Here is a 16102-nt window from a genome sequence, read left to right as displayed (position 1 = left end):
GGTTAAACTCTGTGAGTTGAATGCACATATCCCACAGAAGTCTGTCAGAATGCTTCTGTCTTGTTTTTGTGTGAAGATGTCCCGTTTCCAACGAATTACTGTAAGCGGTCCAAATTTCCACGAGCACATTCTACAAAAAAAGTGTTTCGAAACTTCTCTGTCAAAAGGAATGCTCAAATCTGTGAATTTAATGCACGCACGAGAAAGAAGTTTCAGAGAATGCTTCTGCCTAGTTTTTATGTGAAGATATTTCCTTTCCACCACAGGCCTCAAGGCGCTCCAAATGTCCACTCGCAGATTGTAGAAAAGGAGTGTTTCAAAACTGCACCATCAAAGGAAAGGTTGAGCTCTGTGAGCTGCATGCTCACATCACACAGAAGTTTGTGAGAATGCTTCTGTCTAGATTTTCTGCGACGGTGTCCCGTTTCCAACGAATTCCAAGAAGCGGTCCGAATATCCACTTGCAGATGCCATAAAAAGAGTCTTTCAAAACTTCCCTGTCAAAAGGAATGTTCAAATCTGTGAGGTGAATGCACACACCACAAAGAAGTTTCAGAGAATGCTTCTGTCTACTTGTTATGTGAAGATATTTCCTTTCGAAAACAGGCCTCCAATCGCTCCAAATGTCCACTTGCATGTTCTAGAAAAAGGTGGTTTCAAAACTGCTCTACCAAAAGTAAGGTTCACATCTGTGAGTTGAGATCACACATCAGAAAGGAGTTTGTGGGAATGCTTCTGTCTCCTTTGTGTATGAGGATGTCTCGTTTCCATCAAATTGCTATAAGTGGTCCAAATATCCACATGGAGATTCTAGAAAAAGTGTGTTTCAAAACTGCTGTAACAAAAGGAATGTTCAACCCTGAGAGTTGAAGGCACACATCACAAAGTGGTTTCTGAGAATGCTTCTTTCTAGGTTTTATGTGAAGACATTTCGTTTTCCACAGCAGGCCTCAGAGCTCTCCAAATGTCCAATTGCAGATTATACAAAAAGAGTGTTTCGTGGCTGCTGTAACCAAAGGAATGTTCCGCTATGTGAATTGAATGCAAACAACACAGAGTCGTTGCTGAGAACGCTTCTTTCTAGGTTATATGTGAAGATGTTACCTTTTCGACCACAGGCCTCATAGCTTTCCGAATGACCACTTGCATCTACTGCAAAAGGAGTGTTTCCAAACTAATCCAGTAAAAGACAGTTAAACTCTCTGAGTTGAATGCACACATCGCAGATAAGTTTGTGAGAAAGCTCTTCTCTAGTTTTTGTGAGAAGTTGTCCCGTTTCCAATGAATTCCTATAAACGGTCCAAGTTGCCACTTGCAGTTTCTACAAAAAGAGTGTTTCACAACTTCTCAGTCAAAAGGAATGTTCAACTCTGAGGGTGACTGCATGCACCACGAGGAAGTTTCAGAAAATGCATCTGTCTAGTTTTTTAGTGAAGATATTTCCTTTCCACCACAGGCCTAAAAGCGCTCCAAATGTCCACTTGCAGATTCTAGAAAAAGAGTGTTTCAAAACTGCCTTATCAAAAGAAAGGTTCAGCTCTGTGAGCTGAATGCTCACGTCACAGAAGCATTTGTGAGAATGCTTCTGTCTAGTTTTTGTGTGAGGCTGTCCCGTTTCCAACGAATTCCTATAAGCGGTCCAAATATCCACTTGCAGATTCTATGAAAAGAGTGTTTCAAAACTTCTCTGTCAAAAGGAATGTTCAACTCTGTGAGCTGAATGCACACACCACAAAGAAGTTTCAGAGAATGCTTCTGTCTACTTGTTATGTGAAGATATTTCCTTTGCACCACAGGCCTCAAAGCGCTCCAAATGTCCACTTGCAGATTCTAGAAAATCAGTGTTTCAAAACTGCTCTAGCAAAAGAAGAGCTCAGCTCTTTGAGTTGAACGCACCCGTAACAGAGAAGTTTGTGAAAATGCTTCTGACTAGTTTTTGTGTGAGGGTGTCCCGTTTCCAATGAATTCCTCTAAGCGGTCCAAATATCCACTTGCAGATTCTACAAAAAAGAGTGTTTCAAAACGGCTACATGCAAACGAAGGTTCAACTCTGTGAGTTGAATGCACAGATCACACAAAAGTTTGTCAGAGTGCTTGTCTATTGTTTGTGTGAAGGTGTCCAGTTTCCAACGAATTCCTATAAGCCTTCCAAATTTCCACTTGCAGATTCTACAAAACAAGTGTTTCAAAACTTCTCTGTCAAAAGGAATGTTCAACTCTGTGAATTTAATGCACGCACCACAAAGAAGTTTCAGAGAATGCTTCTGTCTAGTTTTTATGTGAAGATATTTCTTTTCCACCACAGGCCTCAAGGCACGCCAAATGTCCACTTGCAGATTCTAGAAAAAGAGTGTTGCAAAACTGCTCTATCCAAAGAAAGGTTCAACTCTGTGAGCTGAATGCTCACATCACAGAGAAGTTTCTGAGAATGCTTCTGTCTAGTTTTTGGGTGAGGGTGTCCCGTTTCCAATGCATTCCTATGACAGGTCCAAATATCCACTTGCAGATACTAGTAAAAGAGTGTTTCAAAACTGCTCCATTGAAAAAAAGGTTAAACTCTGTGAGCTGAATGCACATATCCCACAGAAGTCTGTCAGAATGCTTCTGTCTTGTTTTTGTGTGAAGATGTCCCGTTTCCAACGAATTACTGTAAGCGGTCCAAATTTCCACGAGCACATTCTACAAAAAAAGTGTTTCGAAACTTCTCTGTCAAAAGGAATGCTCAAATCTGTGAATTTAATGCACGCACGAGAAAGAAGTTTCAGAGAATGCTTCTGCCTAGTTTTTATGTGAAGATATTTCCTTTCCACCACAGGCCTCAAGGCGCTCCAAATGTCCACTCGCAGATTGTAGAAAAGGAGTGTTTCAAAACTGCACCATCAAAGGAAAGGTTGAGCTCTGTGAGCTGCATGCTCACATCACACAGAAGTTTGTGAGAATGCTTCTGTCTAGATTTTCTGCGACGGTGTCCCGTTTCCAACGAATTCCAAGAAGCGGTCCGAATATCCACTTGCAGATGCCATAAAAAGAGTCTTTCAAAACTTCCCTGTCAAAAGGAATGTTCAAATCTGTGAGGTGAATGCACACACCACAAAGAAGTTTCAGAGAATGCTTCTGTCTACTTGTTATGTGAAGATATTTCCTTTCGAAAACAGGCCTCCAATCGCTCCAAATGTCCACTTGCATGTTCTAGAAAAAGGTGGTTTCAAAACTGCTCTACCAAAAGTAAGGTTCACATCTGTGAGTTGAGATCACACATCAGAAAGGAGTTTGTGGGAATGCTTCTGTCTCCTTTGTGTATGAGGATGTCTCGTTTCCATCAAATTGCTATAAGTGGTCCAAATATCCACATGGAGATTCTAGAAAAAGTGTGTTTCAAAACTGCTGTAACAAAAGGAATGTTCAACCCTGAGAGTTGAAGGCACACATCACAAAGTGGTTTCTGAGAATGCTTCTTTCTAGGTTTTATGTGAAGACATTTCGTTTTCCACAGCAGGCCTCAGAGCTCTCCAAATGTCCAATTGCAGATTATACAAAAAGAGTGTTTCGTGGCTGCTGTAACCAAAGGAATGTTCCGCTATGTGAATTGAATGCAAACAACACAGAGTCGTTGCTGAGAACGCTTCTTCCTAGGTTATATGTGAAGATGTTACCTTTTCGACCACAGGCCTCATAGCTTTCCGAATGACCACTTGCATCTACTGCAAAAGGAGTGTTTCCAAACTAATCCAGTAAAAGACAGTTAAACTCTCTGAGTTGAATGCACACATCGCAGATAAGTTTGTGAGAAAGCTTTTCTCTAGTTTTTGTGAGAAGTTGTCCCGTTTCCAATGAATTCCTATAAACGGTCCAAGTTGCCACTTGCAGTTTCTACAAAAAGAGTGTTTCACAACTTCTCAGTCAAAAGGAATGTTCAACTCTGAGGGTGACTGCATGCACCACGAGGAAGTTTCAGAAAATGCATCTGTCTAGTTTTTTAGTGAAGATATTTCCTTTCCACCACAGGCCTAAAAGCGCTCCAAATGTCCACTTGCAGATTCTAGAAAAAGAGTGTTTCAAAACTGCCTTATCAAAAGAAAGGTTCAGCTCTGTGAGCTGAATGCTCACGTCACAGAAGCATTTGTGAGAATGCTTCTGTCTAGTTTTTGTGTGAGGCTGTTCCGTTTCCAACGAATTCCTATAAGCGGTCCAAATATCCACTTGCAGATTCTATGAAAAGAGTGTTTCAAAACTTCTCTGTCAAAAGGAATGTTCAACTCTGTGAGCTGAATGCACACACCACAAAGAAGTTTCAGAGAATGCTTCTGTCTACTTGTTATGTGAAGATATTTCCTTTGCACCACAGGCCTCAAAGCGCTCCAAATGTCCACTTGCAGATTCTAGAAAATCAGTGTTTCAAAACTGCTCTAGCAAAAGAAGAGCTCAGCTCTTTGAGTTGAACGCACCCGTAACAGAGAAGTTTGTGAAAATGCTTCTGACTAGTTTTTGTGTGAGGGTGTCCCGTTTCCAATGAATTCCTCTAAGCGGTCCAAATATCCACTTGCAGATTCTACAAAAAAGAGTGTTTCAAAACGGCTACATGCAAACGAAGGTTCAACTCTGTGAGTTGAATGCACAGATCACACAAAAGTTTGTCAGAGTGCTTGTCTATTGTTTGTGTGAAGGTGTCCGGTTTCCAACGAATTCCTATAAGCCTTCCAAATTTCCACTTGCAGATTCTACAAAACAAGTGTTTCAAAACTTCTCTGTCAAAAGGAATGTTCAACTCTGTGAATTTAATGCACGCACCACAGAGAAGTTTCAGAGAATGCTTCTGTCTAGTTTTTATGTGAAGATATTTCTTTTCCAGCACAGGCCTCAAGGCACGCCAAATGTCCACTTGCAGATTCTAGAAAAAGAGTGTTGCAAAACTGCTCTATCCAAAGAAAGGTTCAACTCTGTGAGCTGAATGCTCACATCACAGAGAAGTTTCTGAGAATGCTTCTGTCTAGTTTTTGGGTGAGGGTGTCCCGTTTCCAATGCATTCCTATGACAGGTCCAAATATCCACTTGCAGATACTAGTGAAAGAGTGTTTCAAAACTGCTACATTGAAAAAAAGGTTAAACTCTGTGAGTTGAATGCACATATCCCACAGAAGTCTGTCAGAATGCTTCTGTCTTGTTTTTGTGTGAAGATGTCCCGTTTCCAACGAATTACTGTAAGCGGTCCAAATTTCCACGAGCACATTCTACAAAAAAAGTGTTTCAAAACTTCTCTGTCAAAAGGAATGCTCAAATCTGTGAATTTAATGCACGCACGAGAAAGAAGTTTCAGAGAATGCTTCTGCCTAGTTTTTATGTGAAGATATTTCCTTTCCACCACAGGCCTCAAGGCGCTCCAACTGTCCACTCGCAGATTGTAGAAAAGGAGTGTTTCAAAACTGCACCATCAAAGGAAAGGTTGAGCTCTGTGAGCTGCATGCTCACATCACACAGAAGTTTGTGAGAATGCTTCTGTCTAGATTTTCTGCGACGGTGTCCCGTTTCCAACGAATTCCAAGAAGCGGTCCGAATATCCACTTGCAGATGCCATAAAAAGAGTCTTTCAAAACTTCCCTGTCAAAAGGAATGTTCAAATCTGTGAGGTGAATGCACACACCACAAAGAGGTTTCAGAGAATGCTTCTGTCTACTTGCTATGTGAAGATATTTCCTTTCGAAAACAGGCCTCCAATCGCTCCAAATGTCCACTTGCATGTTCTAGAAAAAGGTGGTTTCAAAACTGCTCTACCAAAAGTAAGGTTCACATCTGTGAGTTGAGATCACACATCAGAAAGGAGTTTGTGGGAATGCTTCTGTCTCCTTTGTGTATGAGGATGTCTCGTTTCCATCAAATTGCTATAAGTGGTCCAAATATCCACATGGAGATTCTAGAAAAAGTGTGTTTCAAAACTGCTGTAACAAAAGGAATGTTCAACCCTGAGAGTTGAAGGCACACATCACAAAGTGGTTTCTGAGAATGCTTCTTTCTAGGTTTTATGTGAAGACATTTCGTTTTCCACAGCAGGCCTCAGAGCTCTCCAAATGTCCAATTGCAGATTATACAAAAAGAGTGTTTCGTGGCTGCTGTAACCAAAGGAATGTTCCGCTATGTGAATTGAATGCAAACAACACAGAGTCGTTGCTGAGAACGCTTCTTTCTAGGTTATATGTGAAGATGTTACCTTTTCGACCACAGGCCTCATAGCTTTCCGAATGACCACTTGCATCTACTGCAAAAGGAGTGTTTCCAAACTAATCCAGTAAAAGACAGTTAAACTCTCTGAGTTGAATGCACACATCGCAGATAAGTTTGTGAGAAAGCTCTTCTCTAGTTTTTGTGAGAAGTTGTCCCGTTTCCAATGAATTCCTATAAACGGTCCAAGTTGCCACTTGCAGTTTCTACAAAAAGAGTGTTTCACAACTTCTCAGTCAAAAGGAATGTTCAACTCTGAGGGTGACTGCATGCACCACGAGGAAGTTTCAGAAAATGCATCTGTCTAGTTTTTTAGTGAAGATATTTCCTTTCCACCACAGGCCTAAAAGCGCTCCAAATGTCCACTTGCAGATTCTAGAAAAAGAGTGTTTCAAAACTGCCTTATCAAAAGAAAGGTTCAGCTCTGTGAGCTGAATGCTCACGTCACAGAAGCATTTGTGAGAATGCTTCTGTCTAGTTTTTGTGTGAGGCTGTCCCGTTTCCAACGAATTCCTATAAGCGGTCCAAATATCCACTTGCAGATTCTATGAAAAGAGTGTTTCAAAACTTCTCTGTCAAAAGGAATGTTCAACTCTGTGAGCTGAATGCACACACCACAAAGAAGTTTCAGAGAATGCTTCTGTCTACTTGTTATGTGAAGATATTTCCTTTGCACCACAGGCCTCAAAGCGCTCCAAATGTCCACTTGCAGATTCTAGAAAATCAGTGTTTCAAAACTGCTCTAGCAAAAGAAGAGCTCAGCTCTTTGAGTTGAACGCACCCGTAACAGAGAAGTTTGTGAAAATGCTTCTGACTAGTTTTTGTGTGAGGGTGTCCCGTTTCCAATGAATTCCTCTAAGCGGTCCAAATATCCACTTGCAGATTCTACAAAAAAGAGTGTTTCAAAACGGCTACATGCAAACGAAGGTTCAACTCTGTGAGTTGAATGCACAGATCACACAAAAGTTTGTCAGAGTGCTTGTCTATTGTTTGTGTGAAGGTGTCCGGTTTCCAACGAATTCCTATAAGCCTTCCAAATTTCCACTTGCAGATTCTACAAAACAAGTGTTTCAAAACTTCTCTGTCAAAAGGAATGTTCAACTCTGTGAATTTAATGCACGCACCACAAAGAAGTTTCAGAGAATGCTTCTGTCTAGTTTTTATGTGAAGATATTTCTTTTCCACCACAGGCCTCAAGGCACGCCAAATGTCCACTTGCAGATTCTAGAAAAAGAGTGTTGCAAAACTGCTCTATCCAAAGAAAGGTTCAACTCTGTGAGCTGAATGCTCACATCACAGAGAAGTTTCTGAGAATGCTTCTGTCTAGTTTTTGGGTGAGGGTGTCCCGTTTCCAATGCATTCCTATGACAGGTCCAAATATCCACTTGCAGATACTAGTAAAAGAGTGTTTCAAAACTGCTCCATTGAAAAAAAGGTTAAACTCTGTGAGCTGAATGCACATATCCCACAGAAGTCTGTCAGAATGCTTCTGTCTTGTTTTTGTGTGAAGATGTCCCGTTTCCAACGAATTACTGTAAGCGGTCCAAATTTCCACGAGCACATTCTACAAAAAAAGTGTTTCGAAACTTCTCTGTCAAAAGGAATGCTCAAATCTGTGAATTTAATGCACGCACGAGAAAGAAGTTTCAGAGAATGCTTCTGCCTAGTTTTTATGTGAAGATATTTCCTTTCCACCACAGGCCTCAAGGCGCTCCAAATGTCCACTCGCAGATTGTAGAAAAGGAGTGTTTCAAAACTGCACCATCAAAGGAAAGGTTGAGCTCTGTGAGCTGCATGCTCACATCACACAGAAGTTTGTGAGAATGCTTCTGTCTAGATTTTCTGCGACGGTGTCCCGTTTCCAACGAATTCCAAGAAGCGGTCCGAATATCCACTTGCAGATGCCATAAAAAGAGTCTTTCAAAACTTCCCTGTCAAAAGGAATGTTCAAATCTGTGAGGTGAATGCACACACCACAAAGAAGTTTCAGAGAATGCTTCTGTCTACTTGTTATGTGAAGATATTTCCTTTCGAAAACAGGCCTCCAATCGCTCCAAATGTCCACTTGCATGTTCTAGAAAAAGGTGGTTTCAAAACTGCTCTACCAAAAGTAAGGTTCACATCTGTGAGTTGAGATCACACATCAGAAAGGAGTTTGTGGGAATGCTTCTGTCTCCTTTGTGTATGAGGATGTCTCGTTTCCATCAAATTGCTATAAGTGGTCCAAATATCCACATGGAGATTCTAGAAAAAGTGTGTTTCAAAACTGCTGTAACAAAAGGAATGTTCAACCCTGAGAGTTGAAGGCACACATCACAAAGTGGTTTCTGAGAATGCTTCTTTCTAGGTTTTATGTGAAGACATTTCGTTTTCCACAGCAGGCCTCAGAGCTCTCCAAATGTCCAATTGCAGATTATACAAAAAGAGTGTTTCGTGGCTGCTGTAACCAAAGGAATGTTCCGCTATGTGAATTGAATGCAAACAACACAGAGTCGTTGCTGAGAACGCTTCTTCCTAGGTTATATGTGAAGATGTTACCTTTTCGACCACAGGCCTCATAGCTTTCCGAATGACCACTTGCATCTACTGCAAAAGGAGTGTTTCCAAACTAATCCAGTAAAAGACAGTTAAACTCTCTGAGTTGAATGCACACATCGCAGATAAGTTTGTGAGAAAGCTTTTCTCTAGTTTTTGTGAGAAGTTGTCCCGTTTCCAATGAATTCCTATAAACGGTCCAAGTTGCCACTTGCAGTTTCTACAAAAAGAGTGTTTCACAACTTCTCAGTCAAAAGGAATGTTCAACTCTGAGGGTGACTGCATGCACCACGAGGAAGTTTCAGAAAATGCATCTGTCTAGTTTTTTAGTGAAGATATTTCCTTTCCACCACAGGCCTAAAAGCGCTCCAAATGTCCACTTGCAGATTCTAGAAAAAGAGTGTTTCAAAACTGCCTTATCAAAAGAAAGGTTCAGCTCTGTGAGCTGAATGCTCACGTCACAGAAGCATTTGTGAGAATGCTTCTGTCTAGTTTTTGTGTGAGGCTGTTCCGTTTCCAACGAATTCCTATAAGCGGTCCAAATATCCACTTGCAGATTCTATGAAAAGAGTGTTTCAAAACTTCTCTGTCAAAAGGAATGTTCAACTCTGTGAGCTGAATGCACACACCACAAAGAAGTTTCAGAGAATGCTTCTGTCTACTTGTTATGTGAAGATATTTCCTTTGCACCACAGGCCTCAAAGCGCTCCAAATGTCCACTTGCAGATTCTAGAAAATCAGTGTTTCAAAACTGCTCTAGCAAAAGAAGAGCTCAGCTCTTTGAGTTGAACGCACCCGTAACAGAGAAGTTTGTGAAAATGCTTCTGACTAGTTTTTGTGTGAGGGTGTCCCGTTTCCAATGAATTCCTCTAAGCGGTCCAAATATCCACTTGCAGATTCTACAAAAAAGAGTGTTTCAAAACGGCTACATGCAAACGAAGGTTCAACTCTGTGAGTTGAATGCACAGATCACACAAAAGTTTGTCAGAGTGCTTGTCTATTGTTTGTGTGAAGGTGTCCGGTTTCCAACGAATTCCTATAAGCCTTCCAAATTTCCACTTGCAGATTCTACAAAACAAGTGTTTCAAAACTTCTCTGTCAAAAGGAATGTTCAACTCTGTGAATTCAATGCACGCACCACAGAGAAGTTTCAGAGAATGCTTCTGTCTAGTTTTTATGTGAAGATATTTCTTTTCCACCACAGGCCTCAAGGCACGCCAAATGTCCACTTGCAGATTCTAGAAAAAGAGTGTTGCAAAACTGCTCTATCCAAAGAAAGGTTCAACTCTGTGAGCTGAATGCTCACATCACAGAGAAGTTTCTGAGAATGCTTCTGTCTAGTTTTTGGGTGAGGGTGTCCCGTTTCCAATGCATTCCTATGACAGGTCCAAATATCCACTTGCAGATACTAGTGAAAGTGTGTTTCAAAACTGCTCCATTGAAAAAAAGGTTAAACTCTGTGAGTTGAATGCACATATCCCACAGAAGTCTGTCAGAATGCTTCTGTCTTGTTTTTGTGTGAAGATGTCCCGTTTCCAACGAATTACTGTAAGCGGTCCAAATTTCCACGAGCACATTCTACAAAAAAAGTGTTTCAAAACTTCTCTGTCAAAAGGAATGCTCAAATCTGTGAATTTAATGCACGCACGAGAAAGAAGTTTCAGAGAATGCTTCTGCCTAGTTTTTATGTGAAGATATTTCCTTTCCACCACAGGCCTCAAGGCGCTCCAACTGTCCACTCGCAGATTGTAGAAAAGGAGTGTTTCAAAACTGCACCATCAAAGGAAAGGTTGAGCTCTGTGAGCTGCATGCTCACATCACACAGAAGTTTGTGAGAATGCTTCTGTCTAGATTTTCTGCGACGGTGTCCCGTTTCCAACGAATTCCAAGAAGCGGTCCGAATATCCACTTGCAGATGCCATAAAAAGAGTCTTTCAAAACTTCCCTGTCAAAAGGAATGTTCAAATCTGTGAGGTGAATGCACACACCACAAAGAGGTTTCAGAGAATGCTTCTGTCTACTTGCTATGTGAAGATATTTCCTTTCGAAAACAGGCCTCCAATCGCTCCAAATGTCCACTTGCATGTTCTAGAAAAAGGTGGTTTCAAAACTGCTCTACCAAAAGTAAGGTTCACATCTGTGAGTTGAGATCACACATCAGAAAGGAGTTTGTGGGAATGCTTCTGTCTCCTTTGTGTATGAGGATGTCTCGTTTCCATCAAATTGCTATAAGTGGTCCAAATATCCACATGGAGATTCTAGAAAAAGTGTGTTTCAAAACTGCTGTAACAAAAGGAATGTTCAACCCTGAGAGTTGAAGGCACACATCACAAAGTGGTTTCTGAGAATGCTTCTTTCTAGGTTTTATGTGAAGACATTTCGTTTTCCACAGCAGGCCTCAGAGCTCTCCAAATGTCCAATTGCAGATTATACAAAAAGAGTGTTTCGTGGCTGCTGTAACCAAAGGAATGTTCCGCTATGTGAATTGAATGCAAACAACACAGAGTCGTTGCTGAGAACGCTTCTTTCTAGGTTATATGTGAAGATGTTACCTTTTCGACCACAGGCCTCATAGCTTTCCGAATGACCACTTGCATCTACTGCAAAAGGAGTGTTTCCAAACTAATCCAGTAAAAGACAGTTAAACTCTCTGAGTTGAATGCACACATCGCAGATAAGTTTGTGAGAAAGCTCTTCTCTAGTTTTTGTGAGAAGTTGTCCCGTTTCCAATGAATTCCTATAAACGGTCCAAGTTGCCACTTGCAGTTTCTACAAAAAGAGTGTTTCACAACTTCTCAGTCAAAAGGAATGTTCAACTCTGAGGGTGACTGCATGCACCACGAGGAAGTTTCAGAAAATGCATCTGTCTAGTTTTTTAGTGAAGATATTTCCTTTCCACCACAGGCCTAAAAGCGCTCCAAATGTCCACTTGCAGATTCTAGAAAAAGAGTGTTTCAAAACTGCCTTATCAAAAGAAAGGTTCAGCTCTGTGAGCTGAATGCTCACGTCACAGAAGCATTTGTGAGAATGCTTCTGTCTAGTTTTTGTGTGAGGCTGTCCCGTTTCCAACGAATTCCTATAAGCGGTCCAAATATCCACTTGCAGATTCTATGAAAAGAGTGTTTCAAAACTTCTCTGTCAAAAGGAATGTTCAACTCTGTGAGCTGAATGCACACACCACAAAGAAGTTTCAGAGAATGCTTCTGTCTACTTGTTATGTGAAGATATTTCCTTTGCACCACAGGCCTCAAAGCGCTCCAAATGTCCACTTGCAGATTCTAGAAAATCAGTGTTTCAAAACTGCTCTAGCAAAAGAAGAGCTCAGCTCTTTGAGTTGAACGCACCCGTAACAGAGAAGTTTGTGAAAATGCTTCTGACTAGTTTTTGTGTGAGGGTGTCCCGTTTCCAATGAATTCCTCTAAGCGGTCCAAATATCCACTTGCAGATTCTACAAAAAAGAGTGTTTCAAAACGGCTACATGCAAACGAAGGTTCAACTCTGTGAGTTGAATGCACAGATCACACAAAAGTTTGTCAGAGTGCTTGTCTATTGTTTGTGTGAAGGTGTCCGGTTTCCAACGAATTCCTATAAGCCTTCCAAATTTCCACTTGCAGATTCTACAAAACTAGTGTTTCAAAACTTCTCTGTCAAAAGGAATGTTCAACTCTGTGAATTTAATGCACGCACCACAAAGAAGTTTCAGAGAATGCTTCTGTCTAGTTTTTATGTGAAGATATTTCTTTTCCACCACAGGCCTCAAGGCACGCCAAATGTCCACTTGCAGATTCTAGAAAAAGAGTGTTGCAAAACTGCTCTATCCAAAGAAAGGTTCAACTCTGTGAGCTGAATGCTCACATCACAGAGAAGTTTCTGAGAATGCTTCTGTCTAGTTTTTGGGTGAGGGTGTCCCGTTTCCAATGCATTCCTATGACAGGTCCAAATATCCACTTGCAGATACTAGTAAAAGAGTGTTTCAAAACTGCTCCATTGAAAAAAAGGTTAAACTCTGTGAGTTGAATGCACATATCCCACAGAAGTCTGTCAGAATGCTTCTGTCTTGTTTTTGTGTGAAGATGTCCCGTTTCCAACGAATTACTGTAAGCGGTCCAAATTTCCACGAGCACATTCTACAAAAAAAGTGTTTCGAAACTTCTCTGTCAAAAGGAATGCTCAAATCTGTGAATTTAATGCACGCACGAGAAAGAAGTTTCAGAGAATGCTTCTGCCTAGTTTTTATGTGAAGATATTTCCTTTCCACCACAGGCCTCAAGGCGCTCCAACTGTCCACTCGCAGATTGTAGAAAAGGAGTGTTTCAAAACTGCACCATCAAAGGAAAGGTTGAGCTCTGTGAGCTGCATGCTCACATCACACAGAAGTTTGTGAGAATGCTTCTGTCTAGATTTTCTGCGACGGTGTCCCGTTTCCAACGAATTCCAAGAAGCGGTCCGAATATCCACTTGCAGATGCCATAAAAAGAGTCTTTCAAAACTTCCCTGTCAAAAGGAATGTTCAAATCTGTGAGGTGAATGCACACACCACAAAGAAGTTTCAGAGAATGCTTCTGTCTACTTGTTATGTGAAGATATTTCCTTTCGAAAACAGGCCTCCAATCGCTCCAAATGTCCACTTGCATGTTCTAGAAAAAGGTGGTTTCAAAACTGCTCTACCAAAAGTAAGGTTCACATCTGTGAGTTGAGATCACACATCAGAAAGGAGTTTGTGGGAATGCTTCTGTCTCCTTTGTGTATGAGGATGTCTCGTTTCCATCAAATTGCTATAAGTGGTCCAAATATCCACATGGAGATTCTAGAAAAAGTGTGTTTCAAAACTGCTGTAACAAAAGGAATGTTCAACCCTGAGAGTTGAAGGCACACATCACAAAGTGGTTTCTGAGAATGCTTCTTTCTAGGTTTTATGTGAAGACATTTCGTTTTCCACAGCAGGCCTCAGAGCTCTCCAAATGTCCAATTGCAGATTATACAAAAAGAGTGTTTCGTGGCTGCTGTAACCAAAGGAATGTTCCGCTATGTGAATTGAATGCAAACAACACAGAGTCGTTGCTGAGAACGCTTCTTTCTAGGTTATATGTGAAGATGTTACCTTTTCGACCACAGGCCTCATAGCTTTCCGAATGACCACTTGCATCTACTGCAAAAGGAGTGTTTCCAAACTAATCCAGTAAAAGACAGTTAAACTCTCTGAGTTGAATGCACACATCGCAGATAAGTTTGTGAGAAAGCTCTTCTCTAGTTTTTGTGAGAAGTTGTCCCGTTTCCAATGAATTCCTATAAACGGTCCAAGTTGCCACTTGCAGTTTCTACAAAAAGAGTGTTTCACAACTTCTCAGTCAAAAGGAATGTTCAACTCTGAGGGTGACTGCATGCACCACGAGGAAGTTTCAGAAAATGCATCTGTCTAGTTTTTTAGTGAAGATATTTCCTTTCCACCACAGGCCTAAAAGCGCTCCAAATGTCCACTTGCAGATTCTAGAAAAAGAGTGTTTCAAAACTGCCTTATCAAAAGAAAGGTTCAGCTCTGTGAGCTGAATGCTCACGTCACAGAAGCATTTGTGAGAATGCTTCTGTCTAGTTTTTGTGTGAGGCTGTCCCGTTTCCAACGAATTCCTATAAGCGGTCCAAATATCCACTTGCAGATTCTATGAAAAGAGTGTTTCAAAACTTCTCTGTCAAAAGGAATGTTCAACTCTGTGAGCTGAATGCACACACCACAAAGAAGTTTCAGAGAATGCTTCTGTCTACTTGTTATGTGAAGATATTTCCTTTGCACCACAGGCCTCAAAGCGCTCCAAATGTCCACTTGCAGATTCTAGAAAATCAGTGTTTCAAAACTGCTCTAGCAAAAGAAGAGCTCAGCTCTTTGAGTTGAACGCACCCGTAACAGAGAAGTTTGTGAAAATGCTTCTGACTAGTTTTTGTGTGAGGGTGTCCCGTTTCCAATGAATTCCTCTAAGCGGTCCAAATATCCACTTGCAGATTCTACAAAAAAGAGTGTTTCAAAACGGCTACATGCAAACGAAGGTTCAACTCTGTGAGTTGAATGCACAGATCACACAAAAGTTTGTCAGAGTGCTTGTCTATTGTTTGTGTGAAGGTGTCCGGTTTCCAACGAATTCCTATAAGCCTTCCAAATTTCCACTTGCAGATTCTACAAAACAAGTGTTTCAAAACTTCTCTGTCAAAAGGAATGTTCAACTCTGTGAATTTAATGCACGCACCACAAAGAAGTTTCAGAGAATGCTTCTGTCTAGTTTTTATGTGAAGATATTTCTTTTCCACCACAGGCCTCAAGGCACGCCAAATGTCCACTTGCAGATTCTAGAAAAAGAGTGTTGCAAAACTGCTCTATCCAAAGAAAGGTTCAACTCTGTGAGCTGAATGCTCACATCACAGAGAAGTTTCTGAGAATGCTTCTGTCTAGTTTTTGGGTGAGGGTGTCCCGTTTCCAATGCATTCCTATGACAGGTCCAAATATCCACTTGCAGATACTAGTAAAAGAGTGTTTCAAAACTGCTCCATTGAAAAAAAGGTTAAACTCTGTGAGCTGAATGCACATATCCCACAGAAGTCTGTCAGAATGCTTCTGTCTTGTTTTTGTGTGAAGATGTCCCGTTTCCAACGAATTACTGTAAGCGGTCCAAATTTCCACGAGCACATTCTACAAAAAAAGTGTTTCGAAACTTCTCTGTCAAAAGGAATGCTCAAATCTGTGAATTTAATGCACGCACGAGAAAGAAGTTTCAGAGAATTCTTCTGCCTAGTTTTTATGTGAAGATATTTCCTTTCCACCACAGGCCTCAAGGCGCTCCAAATGTCCACTCGCAGATTGTAGAAAAGGAGTGTTTCAAAACTGCACCATCAAAGGAAAGGTTGAGCTCTGTGAGCTGCATGCTCACATCACACAGAAGTTTGTGAGAATGCTTCTGTCTAGATTTTCTGCGACGGTGTCCCGTTTCCAACGAATTCCAAGAAGCGGTCCGAATATCCACTTGCAGATGCCATAAAAAGAGTCTTTCAAAACTTCCCTGTCAAAAGGAATGTTCAAATCTGTGAGGTGAATGCACACACCACAAAGAAGTTTCAGAGAATGCTTCTGTCTACTTGTTATGTGAAGATATTTCCTTTCGAAAACAGGCCTCCAATCGCTCCAAATGTCCACTTGCATGTTCTAGAAAAAGGTGGTTTCAAAACTGCTCTACCAAAAGTAAGGTTCACATCTGTGAGTTGAGATCACACATCAGAAAGGAGTTTGTGGGAATGCTTCTGTCTCCTTTGTGTATGAGGATGTCTCGTTTCCATCAAATTGCTATAAGTGGTCCAAATATCCACATGGAGA

This window comes from Pongo abelii, chromosome 18 (assembly GCF_028885655.2).
Source record: "Pongo abelii isolate AG06213 chromosome 18, NHGRI_mPonAbe1-v2.0_pri, whole genome shotgun sequence".
Classification (NCBI taxonomy): domain Eukaryota; kingdom Metazoa; phylum Chordata; class Mammalia; order Primates; family Hominidae; genus Pongo; species Pongo abelii.
Note: the sequence above shows the minus strand (reverse complement) of the source record.